This window comes from Cherax quadricarinatus, unplaced genomic scaffold (assembly GCF_038502225.1).
Source record: "Cherax quadricarinatus isolate ZL_2023a unplaced genomic scaffold, ASM3850222v1 Contig4, whole genome shotgun sequence".
Classification (NCBI taxonomy): Eukaryota; Metazoa; Arthropoda; class Malacostraca; order Decapoda; family Parastacidae; genus Cherax; species Cherax quadricarinatus.
This window is the reverse complement of record NW_027195030.1, coordinates 330,577-345,000: the sequence shown is the minus strand read 5'-3', so window position 1 is coordinate 345,000 and position 14,424 is coordinate 330,577. Positions and strand designations below refer to the sequence as shown.

The 14,424-nt window shown below is 39.8% G+C and overlaps 1 protein-coding gene and 1 long non-coding RNA gene across 2 annotated transcripts in view; one reads left to right on the top strand and one right to left on the bottom strand.

Annotated features, from left to right (window-relative positions):
- Nucleotides 1-14,424, top strand: part of Atu (Another transcription unit) — a 359,375-nt gene that overhangs the window by 31,928 nt on the left and 313,023 nt on the right. The window lies entirely within an intron of this gene.
- LOC128699498 (uncharacterized) overlaps nucleotides 1-14,424 on the bottom strand; it is a 238,725-nt gene that overhangs the window by 75,113 nt on the left and 149,188 nt on the right. The gene's annotated exons all lie outside the window — the stretch shown is intronic.

The window sequence follows — 14,424 nt, the reverse complement described above, 5'->3', positions numbered from 1 at the left end:
AGTGGGTGCAGGAGGAATGAGGAGTGATTGGTGGAATGATGAAGTAAAGGGTGTGATAAAAGAGAAAAAGTTAGCTTATGAGAGGTTTTTACAAAGCAGAAGTGTTATAAGAAGAGTAGAGTATATGGAGAGTAAAAGAAAGGTGAAGAGAGTGGTGAGAGAATGCAAAAGGAGAGCAGATGATAGAGTGGGAGAGGAACTATCAAGGAATTTTAATGAAAATAAGAAAAAAATTTGGAGTGAGTTAAACAAGTTAAGAAAGCCTAGAGAACGAATGGATTTGTTAGTTAAAAACAGAGTAGAGGAGTTAGTAGATGGGGAGATGGAGGTTTTGGGTAGATGGCGAGAATATTTTGAGGAACTTTTAAATGTCGACGAAGAAAGGGAAGCGGTAATTTCATGCACTGGCCAGGGAGGTATACCATCTTTTAGGAGTGAAGAAGAACAGGATGTGAGTGTGGGGGAGGTGCGTGAAGTATTACGTAGAATGAAAGGGGGTAAAGCAGCTGGAACTGATGGGATCATGACAAATGTTAAAAGCAGGGAGGGATATAGTGTTGGAGTGGTTGGTATTTTTGTTTAATAAATGTATGAAAGAGGGGAAGGTACCTAGGGATTGGCAGAGAACATGTATAGTCCCTTTATATAAAGGGAAGGGGGACAAAAGAGATTGTAAAAATTATAGAGGAATAAGTTTACTAAGTATACCAGGAAAAGTGTATGGTAAGGTTATAATTGAAAGAATTAGAGGTAAGACAGAATGTAGGATTGCGGATGAGCAAGGAGGTTTCAGAGTGGGTAGGGGATGTGTAGATCAAGTGTTTACATTGAAGCATATATGTGAACAGTATTTAGTTAAAGGTAGGGAAGTTTTTATTGCATTTATGGATTTAGAAAAGGCATATGATAGAGTGGATAGGGGAGCAATGTGGCAGATGTTGCAAGTATATGGAGTAGGTGGTAAGTTACTAAATGCTGTAAAGAGTTTTTATGAGGATAGTGAGGCTCAGGTTAGGGTGTGTAGAAGAGAGGGAGACTACTTCCCGGTAAAAGTAGGTCTTAGACAGGGATGTGTAATGTCACCATGGTTGTTTAATATATTTATAGATGGGGTTGTAAAAGAAGTAAATGCTAGGGTGTTCGGGAGAGGGGTGGGATTAAATTATGGGAAATCAAATACAAAATGGGAATTGACACAGTTGCTTTTTGCTGATGATACTGTGCTCATGGGAGATTCTAAAGAAAAATTGCAGAGGTTAGTGGATGAGTTTGGGAGTGTGTAAAGGTAGAAAGTTGAAAGTGAACATAGAAAAGTGTAAGGTGATGAGGGTATCAAATGATTTAGATAAAGAGAAATTGGATATCAAATTGGGGAGGAGGAGTATGGAAGAAGTGAATGTTTTCAGATACTTGGGAGGTGACGTGTCGGCAGATGGATTTATGAAGGATGAGGTTAATCATAGAACTGATGAGGGAAAAAAGGTGAGTGGTGCATTGAGGTATATGTGGAGACAAAAAACGTTTTCTATGGAGGCAAAGAAGGGAATGTATGAAAGTATAGTAGAACCAACACTCTTATATGGATGTGAAGCTTGGGTTGTGAATGAAGCAGCGAGGAGGCGGTTGGAGGCAGTGGAGATGTCCTGTCTAAGGGCAATGTGTGGTGTAAATATTTAGAGAGAATGGATCAAAGTAGAATGACATGGAGAGCGTATAAATCTGTAGGGAAAGGAAGGCGGGGTAGGGATCGTCCTCGCAAAGGTTGGAGGGAGGGGTAAAGGAGGTTTTGTGGGCGAGGGGCTTGGACTTCCAACAAGCGTGCGGGAGCGTGTTAGATAGGAGTGAATGGAGGCGAATGGTATTTGGGACCTGACGATCTGTTGGAGTGTGAGCAGGGTAATATTTAGTGAAGGGATTCAGGGAAGCCGGTTATTTTTATATAGCCGGACTTGAGTCCTGGAAATGGGAAGTACAGTACCTGCACTCTAAAGGAGGGATTCGGGATATTAGCAGTTTGGAGGGATATGTTGTGTATCTTTATAAGTATATGCTTCTAAACTGTTGTGTTTTGAACACCTCTGCAAAAACAGTGATCATGTGTGAGTGAGGTGAAAGTGTTGAATGATGATGAAAGTATTTTCTTTTGGGGGATTTTCTTTCTTTTTTGTGTCACCCTGCCTCGGTGGGAGACGGCCGACTTGTTAAAAATAAAATAAAAAAAATAAAATAAATGAATAAATAAATAAATATATATATATATATATATATATATATATATCTATATATATATATATATATATATATATATATATATATATAAGTAGTGAAGTTTTCTTCTGGAGCATCCCTTCCGGTTTAGGGCCTTTCACTGGGGCATCCCTTCCGGTTTAGGCCACCTCTGGGGCATCCCTTCCGGTCTAGGACCAGCAGCTGGAGGGTCACCTTTTCACACCTAGGTGTTACTTCCGGTTTTGACCATGACCTCGCCCTCGAGACTACCTCACCCTTGACCCCCCAACCAATACCCCCACCCCCACGACCCCCGCCTTGCGACCCCGCCGTCGCGCCGCGCGCCCGCGCACACGCGCGCCCCCGCCCCGCCGCCCCGCGCGCCCGCGCACCCGCGCGCCCCGCCCCGCCGCCCCGCGCGCCCCGCCCGCCCGCGCGCCCCGCCCGCGCCCCTTCGCGCCTTCTGCTGCGCCTTCTGCAGCGTCGTCCGGATCGCCCCCGCGCCTCGAATTTTTTTCCGATTTTTGTCGAATTTTTTTTGAATTTCATTTTATTGTGCTCTCCATCTCCTTGGATCAAGGTTTTTTTTTTTTTTGGGTACCCCTCCTTTCGCCCCCCACCATCCCAATTTTTTTCACTCCAGAAAACAAAGACGCTACTTCCGCGGATCAAGTTTTTTGGATTCCTCCCTATGGGGTTTTCGAAATTCTCCATCTCCTCGGATCAAGTTTTTTTTGGATAATACCAAGACTCCATCTCCTTGGATCAAGGTTTTTGGATTTCTCCATCTCCTCGGATCAAGTTTTTTGGATTCCTCCCTATGGGGTTTTCGAAATTCTCCATCTCCTCGGATCAAGTTTTTTTTTGGATAATACCAAGACTCCATCTCCTCAGATCAAATTTTTTGGATTCCCCCTATGGGGGGTTTCGAAAAGTCTCCATCTCCTTGGATCAAGGGTTTTGAATTTCTCCAATTCCTTGGATCAAATTTTTGAGGTTCCCCCTCTCACTTTCACCCCCACCCCAAAATTTCTCGATATTACCAAGTTTTTGGATTCCACCCTATGGGGGTTTCGAAAGTCTCCAATTCCTCGGATCAAGGTTTTTTTTTTTTGGGTACCCCTCCTTTCACCCCCCACCATCCCAATTTTTTTCACTCCATAATACAAAGACTCTACTTCCTCGGATCAAGTTTTTGGATCCTCCCTATGGGGTTTTCGAAATTCTCCATCTCCTCGGATCAAGTTTTTAAGGTTCCCCCTCTCACTTTCACCCCCACCCCAAAATTTCTCGATATTACCAAGTTTTTGGATTCCCCCCTATGGGGGTTTCGAAATTCTCCATCTCCTTGGATCAAGGTTTTTTTTGGATTGTCCCTCCTTCCACCCCCCAATCCCAAAAATTTCTCAATATTACCAAGTTTTTGGATTCCCCCCTATGGGGTTTTCGAAATTCTCCAATTCCTTGGATCAAATTTTTGGGTACCCCTCCTTTCACCCCAAATTTTCTCGACAATACCATGACTCCATCTCCTCGGATCAAATTTTTGAGGTTACCCCTCTCACTTTCACCCCCCATCCCAAAATTTCTCGAAATCAAATTCTCCATCTCCTTGGATCAAGTTTTTTGGGTACCCCTCCTTTCACCCCAAATTTTCTCGACAATACCATGACTCCATCTCCTCGGATCAAGTTTTTTGGATCCCCCCTATGGGGTTTTCGAAATTCTCCATCTCCTTGGATCAAATTTTTGGATTACCCCTCCCACTTTCACCCCCAAATTTTCTCGACAATACCAAGACTCCATCTCCTCGGATCAAATTTTTTTGGATCCCCCTATGGGGGTTTCGAAATTCTCCATCTCCTCGGAACCCCCTCCCACTTTCACCCCCACCCCAAAATTTTCTCGAAATCAAAGTCTCCATCTCCTTGGATCAAATTTTTGGATTACCCCTCTTACTTTCACTCCCACCCCAAAATTTCTCGATAATACCAAGACTCCATCTCCTTGGATCAAGGTTTTTTTGGATTCCCCTCTCTGGGGGTAAGCATTCAAATGAACTCCTCCTATGGGGCATGGTGCTCTCTCTTACTACAGGTCTAAACAAGTGTGACGTCATTATTCCTCTCATTAATGTGTTTACTCGACGGTCAGTGACGTCACGCGATGACCCCCACACACACAGGCTGAATCTTGTCTACCCTTTTAGTTAATAAGGGGATATAGTACATCAGAAAGGCACATTTTTTCGTTAATACCCACAATTTCTTTACAACACAAGTCTAGACATTTTTTAACTATTTCATCTCGGGTCACTCCCCCACGAAGTAACCTCCTCCCCACCCTCCCGAACCCTCACACTCCATCCAACACCTCACAATTTTCACTCATAACCCCCAATTTTTCTCGTTTTAACCCTTATAGTTCATTAAAGTTAATAAGGGGACACAGTACATCAGAAAGTCACCACAACACTTATAACCACTTTTCGATAAATTCACTAGTCACAATTTTACATATTACGAAGTTAATACGCACACACACCTCACTTTGAACACCTTCAAAACACTCTCTTAAATCATTTGAATACTCACAAAAATACCTTTATACATTTCCAAACAACACTGAAATACTCCAAAACATCATTCGAACACCCCCCAAAATCACCTCTGAATACTCCCAGAACACCTTCATAAGTACTCTTGCACATCATTTGAACACCTTCATAAGTACTCTCATAATCATTTGTACACCTTCAAAAAAACACCTTTGAATACTCACATAAACACCCTTGAACACCTTCAAAACACCTTTGAATAACCTCAAAACACCTTTGAACACCTTCAAAACACCCTTGAACACGCTTGATCACCTTCAAAAAAACAACATTTGAACACACTCAAAACACCTTTGAACACCTTTGAACATTTCCAAACAACACTGAAACACTTCCAAAAACACCATTTGAGTACTCCCAAATACACCACTGAATACTAAAACACCACTGAATGCACTCAAAACACCACCAAAATCACTATGAAACACTTCCAAAAAACACAATTTGAGTACTCCCAATTACACCACTGAATACTACTAAAACACCGCTGAATTCAATCAAAACACCCTTCAACACCTTCAAAACACCTTTGAACACCTTTGAACATTTCCAAAAACACTATTTGAGTACTCCCAATTACACCACTGATTACCACTAAAACACCGCTGAATTCAATCAAAACACCCTTCAACACCTTCAAACACCCTTGAACACCTTCAAAACACTCTTGAACACCTTCAAAAACACCTTTGAACATTTCCAATCAACACTGAAACACTTCCAAAAAACACAATTTGAGTAATCCCAATTACACCACTGAATACTACTAAAACACCGCTGAATTCAATTAAAACACCCTTCAACACCTTCAAAACACCTTTGAACACCTTCAAAACACTCTCATAATCATTTGAACACACTCAAAACACCTTTGATTAACCTCAAAACACCTTTGAACACCTTCAAAACACCTTTGAACACCTTTGAACATTTCCAAAACACTATTTGAGTACTCCCAATTACACCACTGATTACTACTAAAACACCGCTGAATTCAATCAAAACACCCTTCAACACCTTCAAACACCCTTGAACACACTCAAAACACCCTTCAACACCTTCAAAACACCTTTGAACACCTTCAAAACACCTTTGAATACATTCAAAACACTCATAATCATTTGAACACCTTCAAAACACCTTTGAATAACCTCAAAACACCTTTGAACACCTTCAAAACACCCTTGAACACCCTTGATCACCTTAAAAAAAAACAACATTTGAACACATCCCACATCCCACACACACACACACACACACACACACACACACACATCCCTAACCTAGCCTAACCTAACCTAACTTATCCTAACCTAACCTAACCTAACCTAACCTAACCTAACCTAACCTAACTTATCCTAACCTAGCCTAACCTAACCTAACCTAACCTTACCTAACTTATCCTAACCTAACCTAACCTAGCCTAACCTAACCTAACTTAACCTAACCTAACCTAACCTAACCTAACCTAACCGAACCTACCCTAACCTAACCTTACCTAACATAACCTAACCTAGCCTAACCTAACCTAACCTAACTTAACCTAACCCAACCTAACCTAACCTAACCTAGCCTAACCTAACTTAACCTAACCTAACCTAACCTAACCTACCCTAACCTAACTTATCCTAACCTAACCTAACCTATCTTAACCTAACCCAACCTAGCCGAACCTATCCTAACCTAACCTAAAATATATTGGAACACTTCCAAAATACATTAGAGTACTCCAGAATTACTTTGAACGACTCCATTTTTTTTTGGATATTTCCAAATTAGTTTTGAAAACTTTATCGTAAAATCGAACATTATTTTCTTGTTGGTAAACACACTCAATGGTAGAAATATTTACTCGATTTCCGAATAGAAACACTTTTCCTCGCTCTGAGAGACTCATTGTGGGTCACCCCTTCCCCCCCAACACCACTGCGATAATGCGGTTCACACCCAAGGTAGATTTAAGATAATCATGAACACCTGCGTCAACTCAGGACAGACAGACGCCATGAAATGCGGGTAACATCCAAGGTAGAAAATCATCTCTTTCCAGACCAACTGTCTATCCTAACCTAACCTAACCTAACCTAACCTAATTCCTAACCTAACCTAACCTCACCTAACCGAACCTAACCTAACTCCATCAATCACCTCTATCCTAACCTAACCTAACCCAACCTAACTCCATCAAACACCTCTATCCTAACCTAACCTATCCTAACCTAACCTAACTCCATCAATCACCTCGAATACTACCTAACTTAACCTAACCTAACCTTACCTAACCTACCGAACCTAACCTAACCTAACCTAACCTATCCTAACCTGTCCTAACCTAACCTATCCTAACCTAACCTAACCTAACCTAACTTATCCTAAGCTAACCTAACCTAACTTATCCTAACCTAACCTAACCTAACTTATCCTAACCTAACCTAACCTAAAATAATGAACCTAACCTAACTTATCCTAATCTAATCTAACCTAACCTAACCTAACTTATCCTAACCTAACCTAACTTATCCTAACCTAACCTAACCTAAAATAACCTAACCTAACTTATCCTAACCTACACACTTTACTTTGAACACCTTCAAAACACTCTCATACATCATTTGAGACCCCCTTTTCTCAATATCTCTCATCCACAACCTTTATCATCTCACTACAGAACAACCCCAAGATTACTTCGAACACTCTCATAAAGCATTTGAGTACTCACATAAACACTTTTGAACATTTCCAAACAACACTGAAGCACTTCCAAAATATCATTTTGATTACTCCCAAATAAGATTTGACAGCTCTAATTTATCTACACTTACACATTTCATTAAATTACATCTCATCCCCCCAAACTCCTCCCTCATTCTCCAGACTTTACAACATTAGCACAAAAAAAAACTAACTCATACACTTATGACATGAGACATTACCATATCTAACACACTGACTAACTTTGAACCAACTCTGAACACCACTGATCTTCTTCAAAAAATGCTCTGCACATCATTTGAACACCTTCATAAAAAAACACCATCAAACACCTCCGAATACTCCCAAAAAACACTACTGATTACTACCAAATCACCACTGAATACTACCAATCACCGCCAAAATCACCAGAAACTAAGTTTAACATCACCATCTAACATCCTTTTTATAGAAATCCCCTCAAATCACTATAACCAAGAACTCCATCCCCATTTGGCGCATAAAAAAAAAAAAGCATGAACACAAACCTAATACGCAAACACTTAGTACATGATCACCATCAACTGAAAACATATCTTGTACACACACATAATATAAGACAATCACCAACTACAATCACCCATGTTCACTTACCTCAAAATCACTAATATCACAGAAAACAATCATTTTTATAAACATTTCACACACACACACACAAAAAAAAAAAATCATATTTGACAATATCTAAGTGCACTCACCTCACTACCACCAACACACGATGTCTCACCCCACAGGACCGACGAGCTCACCTCCAGTGACGTCACACTCCCTTTGTGTTACTTGGTGGTTGGTAACATCACACCTAACCCCCCCCCCCTTGTTTCAACCTGTTGTACCCTACATTATCTAAGATCACTATATCCAAGACGATTACCAGATTTTATGATCCCCAACACCAAGATCACAGAAAAACACACATTTTTATAATTATTCACACAAAAATCACGATCACCATTTCCATATCATGTTTACCGTCATCTATCAACACTAATCACCAAGATCACCAAAAAAATCTAAGATCATGCATCTCAAAACTACTATGATCACTGAAAACACTTATTTTTTAAACATTCGCACAAAAATAAGACATACACAAAAATACCACAACACTTCCACCAACATCTATAACATAACATGAGCACTATAACATATCACTATCACAAAAAAAAATAATACACAGACACCCACATATTATACATTTCATTTTCAAATTTAAGACATGAGACATACACACCAAATCTAAGACATTCACCTCCAACTAAGACATACACATCACCCCTAAAACTTCCTTCCTTATTCATTCCGTATATCTCCTAGAGCTGTTTTAACCCCGACGGGTCCATCACGACGTAGGAGCCAGAGTGTAGTAGGTGGTGTTGGAGTGGTGATGGTTCCTCTGGCTCCTACGTCGTGATGGAACCGTCGGGGTTAAAACAGCTCTAGGAGATATACGGAATGAATAAGGAAGGAAGTTTTAGGGGTGATGTGTATGTCTTAGTTGGAGGTGAATGTCTTAGATTTGGTGTGTATGTCTCATGTCTTAAATTTGAAATTGAAATGTATAATATGTGGGTGTCTGTGTATTATTTTTTTTTGTGATAGTGATATGTTATAGTGCTCATGTTATGTTATAGATGTTGGTGGAAGTGTTGTGGTATTTTTGTGTATGTCTTATTTTTGTGCGAATGTTTAAAAAATAAGTGTTTTCAGTGATCATAGTAGTTTTGAGATGCATGATCTTAGATTTTTTGGTGATCTTGGTGATTAGTGATGATAGATGACGGTAAACATGATATGGAAATGGTGATCGTGATTTTTGTGTGAATAATTATAAAAATGTGTGTTTTTCTGTGATCTTGGTGTTGGGGATCATAAAATCTGGTAATCGTCTTGGATATAGTGATCTTAGATAATGTAGGGTACAACAGGTTGAAACAAGGGGGGGTTAGGTGTGATGTTACCAACCGCCAAGTAACACAAAGGGAGTGTGACGTCACTGGAGGTGAGCTCGTCGGTCCTGTGAGGTGAGACATCGTGTGTTGGTGGTAGTGAGGTGAGTGCACTTAGATATTGTCAAATATGATTTTTTTTTTTTGTGTGTGTGTGTGTGAAATGTTTATAAAAATGATTGTTTTCTGTGATATTAGTGATTTTGAGGTAAGTGAACATGGGTGATTGTAGTTGGTGATTGTCTTATATTATGTGTGTGTACAAGATATGTTTTCAGTTGATGGTGATCATGTACTAAGTGTTTGCGTATTAGGTTTGTGTTCATGCTTTTTTTTTTTTTATGCGCCAAATGGGGATGGAGTTCTTGGTTATAGTGATTTGAGGGGATTTCTATAAAAAGGATGTTAGATGGTGATGTTAAACTTAGTTTCTGGTGATTTTGGCGGTGATTGGTAGTATTCAGTGGTGATTTGGTAGTAATCAGTAGTGTTTTTTGGGAGTATTCGGAGGTGTTTGATGGTGTTTTTTTATGAAGGTGTTCAAATGATGTGCAGAGCATTTTTTGAAGAAGATCAGTGGTGTTCAGAGTTGGTTCAAAGTTAGTCAGTGTGTTAGATATGGTAATGTCTCATGTCATAAGTGTATGAGTTAGTTTTTTTTTGTGCTAATGTTGTAAAGTCTGGAGAATGAGGGAGGAGTTTGGGGGGATGAGATGTAATTTAATGAAATGTGTAAGTGTAGATAAATTAGAGCTGTCAAATCTTATTTGGGAGTAATCAAAATGATATTTTGGAAGTGCTTCAGTGTTGTTTGGAAATGTTCAAAAGTGTTTATGTGAGTACTCAAATGCTTTATGAGAGTGTTCGAAGTAATCTTGGGGTTGTTCTGTAGTGAGATGATAAAGGTTGTGGATGAGAGATATTGAGAAAAGGGGGTCTCAAATGATGTATGAGAGTGTTTTGAAGGTGTTCAAAGTAAAGTGTGTAGGTTAGGATAAGTTAGGTTAGGTTATTTTAGGTTAGGTTAGGTTAGGATAAGTTAGGTTAGGTTAGGATAAGTTAGGTTAGGTTAGGTTAGATTAGATTAGGATAAGTTAGGTTAGGTTCATTATTTTAGGTTAGGTTAGGTTAGGATAAGTTAGGTTAGGTTAGGTTAGGATAAGTTAGGTTAGGTTAGCTTAGGATAAGTTAGGTTAGGTTAGGTTAGGTTAGGATAGGTTAGGTTAGGACAGGTTAGGATAGGTTAGGTTAGGTTAGGTTAGGTTCGGTAGGTTAGGTAAGGTTAGGTTAGGTTAAGTTAGGTAGTATTCGAGGTGATTGATGGAGTTAGGTTAGGTTAGGATAGGTTAGGTTAGGATAGAGGTGTTTGATGGAGTTAGGTTGGGTTAGGTTAGGTTAGGATAGAGGTGATTGATGGAGTTAGGTTAGGTTCGGTTAGGTGAGGTTAGGTTAGGTTAGGAATTAGGTTAGGTTAGGTTAGGTTAGGTTAGGATAGACAGTTGGTCTGGAAAGAGATGATTTTCTACCTTGGATGTTACCCGCATTTCATGGCGTCTGTCTGTCCTGAGTTGACGCAGGTGTTCATGATTATCTTAAATCTACCTTGGGTGTGAACCGCATTATCGCAGTGGTGTTGGGGGGGAAGGGGTGACCCACAATGAGTCTCTCAGAGCGAGGAAAAGTGTTTCTATTCGGAAATCGAGTAAATATTTCTACCATTGAGTGTGTTTACCAACAAGAAAATAATGTTCGATTTTACGATAAAGTTTTCAAAACTAATTTGGAAATATCCAAAAAAAAATGGAGTCGTTCAAAGTAATTCTGGAGTACTCTAATGTATTTTGGAAGTGTTCCAATATATTTTAGGTTAGGTTAGGATAGGTTCGGCTAGGTTGGGTTAGGTTAAGATAGGTTAGGTTAGGTTAGGATAAGTTAGGTTAGGGTAGGTTAGGTTAGGTTAGGTTAGGTTAAGTTAGGTTAGGCTAGGTTAGGTTAGGTTAGGTTGGGTTAGGTTAAGTTAGGTTAGGTTAGGTTAGGCTAGGTTAGGTTATGTTAGGTAAGGTTAGGTTAGGGTAGGTTCGGTTAGGTTAGGTTAGGTTAGGTTAGGTTAGGTTAAGTTAGGTTAGGTTAGGCTAGGTTAGGTTAGGTTAAGATAAGTTAGGTAAGGTTAGGTTAGGTTAGGTTAGGCTAGGTTAGGATAAGTTAGGTTAGGTTAGGTTAGGTTAGGTTAGGTTAGGTTAGGTTAGGATAAGTTAGGTTAGGTTAGGCTAGGTTAGGGATGTGTGTGTGTGTGTGTGTGTGTGTGTGTGTGTGTGTGGGATGTGGGATGTGTTCAAATGTTGTTTTTTTTTAAGGTGATCAAGGGTGTTCAAGGGTGTTTTGAAGGTGTTCAAAGGTGTTTTGAGGTTATTCAAAGGTGTTTTGAAGGTGTTCAAATGATTATGAGTGTTTTGAATGTATTCAAAGGTGTTTTGAAGGTGTTCAAAGGTGTTTTGAAGGTGTTGAAGGGTGTTTTGAGTGTGTTCAAGGGTGTTTGAAGGTGTTGAAGGGTGTTTTGATTGAATTCAGCGGTGTTTTAGTAGTAATCAGTGGTGTAATTGGGAGTACTCAAATAGTGTTTTGGAAATGTTCAAAGGTGTTCAAAGGTGTTTTGAAGGTGTTCAAAGGTGTTTTGAGGTTAATCAAAGGTGTTTTGAGTGTGTTCAAATGATTATGAGAGTGTTTTGAAGGTGTTCAAAGGTGTTTTGAAGGTGTTGAAGGGTGTTTTAATTGAATTCAGCGGTGTTTTAGTAGTATTCAGTGGTGTAATTGGGATTACTCAAATTGTGTTTTTTGGAAGTGTTTCAGTGTTGATTGGAAATGTTCAAAGGTGTTTTTGAAGGTGTTCAAGAGTGTTTTGAAGGTGTTCAAGGGTGTTTGAAGGTGTTGAAGGGTGTTTTGATTGAATTCAGCGGTGTTTTAGTGGTAATCAGTGGTGTAATTGGGAGTACTCAAATAGTGTTTTTGGAAATGTTCAAAGGTGTTCAAAGGTGTTTTGAAGGTGTTGAAGGGTGTTTTGATTGAATTCAGCGGTGTTTTAGTAGTATTCAGTGGTGTAATTGGGAGTACTCAAATTGTGTTTTTTGGAAGTGTTTCATAGTGATTTTGGTGGTGTTTTGAGTGCATTCAGTGGTGTTTTAGTATTCAGTGGTGTATTTGGGAGTACTCAAATGGTGTTTTTGGAAGTGTTTCAGTGTTGTTTGGAAATGTTCAAAGGTGTTCAAAGGTGTTTTGAGTGTGTTCAAATGTTGTTTTTTTGAAGGTGATCAAGCGTGTTCAAGGGTGTTTTGAAGGTGTTCAAAGGTGTTTTGAGGTTATTCAAAGGTGTTTTGAAGGTGTTCAAGGGTGTTTATGTGAGTATTCAAAGGTGTTTTTTTGAAGGTGTACAAATGATTATGAGAGTACTTATGAAGGTGTTCAAATGATGTGCAAGAGTACTTATGAAGGTGTTCTGGGAGTATTCAGAGGTGATTTTGGGGGGTGTTCGAATGATGTTTTGGAGTATTTCAGTGTTGTTTGGAAATGTATAAAGGTATTTTTGTGAGTATTCAAATGATTTAAGAGAGTGTTTTGAAGGTGTTCAAAGTGAGGTGTGTGTGCGTATTAACTTCGTAATATGTAAAATTGTGACTAGTGAATTTATCGAAAAGTGGTTATAAGTGTTGTGGTGACTTTCTGATGTACTGTGTCCCCTTATTAACTTTAATGAACTATAAGGGTTAAAACGAGAAAAATTGGGGGTTATGAGTGAAAATTGTGAGGTGTTGGATGGAGTGTGTGGGTTCGGGAGGGTGGGGAGGAGGTTACTTCGTGGGGGAGTGACCCGAGATGAAATAGTTAAAAAATGTCTAGACTTGTGTTGTAAAGAAATTGTGGGTATTAACGAAAAAATGTGCCTTTCTGATGTACTATATCCCCTTATTAACTAAAAGGGTAGACAAGATTCAGCCTGTGTGTGTGGGGGTCATCGCGTGACGTCACTGACCGTCGAGTAAACACATTAATGAGAGGAATAATGACGTCACACTTGTTTAGACCTGTAGTAAGAGAGAGCACCATGCCCCATAGGAGGAGTTCATTTGAATGCTTACCCCCAGAGGGGGGAATCCAAAAAAACCTTGATCCAAGGAGATGGAGTCTTGGTATTATCGAGAAATTTTGGGGTGGGAGTGAAAGTAAGAGGGGTAATCCAAAAATTTGATCCAAGGAGATGGAGACTTTGATTTCGAGAAAATTTTGGGGTGGGGGTGAAAGTGGGAGGGGGTTCCGAGGAGATGGAGAATTTCGAAACCCCCATAGGGGGATCCAAAAAAATTTGATCCGAGGAGATGGAGTCTTGGTATTGTCGAGAAAATTTGGGGGTGAAAGTGGGAGGGGTAATCCAAAAATTTGATCCAAGGAGATGGAGAATTTCGAAAACCCCATAGGGGGGATCCAAAAAACTTGATCCGAGGAGATGGAGTCATGGTATTGTCGAGAAAATTTGGGGTGAAAGGAGGGGTACCCAAAAAACTTGATCCAAGGAGATGGAGAATTTGATTTCGAGAAATTTTGGGATGGGGGGTGAAAGTGAGAGGGGTAACCTCAAAAATTTGATCCGAGGAGATGGAGTCATGGTATTGTCGAGAAAATTTGGGGTGAAAGGAGGGGTACCCAAAAATTTGATCCAAGGAATTGGAGAATTTCGAAAACCCCATAGGGGGGAATCCAAAAACTTGGTAATATTGAGAAATTTTTGGGATTGGGGGGTGGAAGGAGGGACAATCCAAAAAAAACCTTGATCCAAGGAGATGGAGAATTTCGAAACCCCCATAGGGGGGAATCCAAAAACTTGGTAAT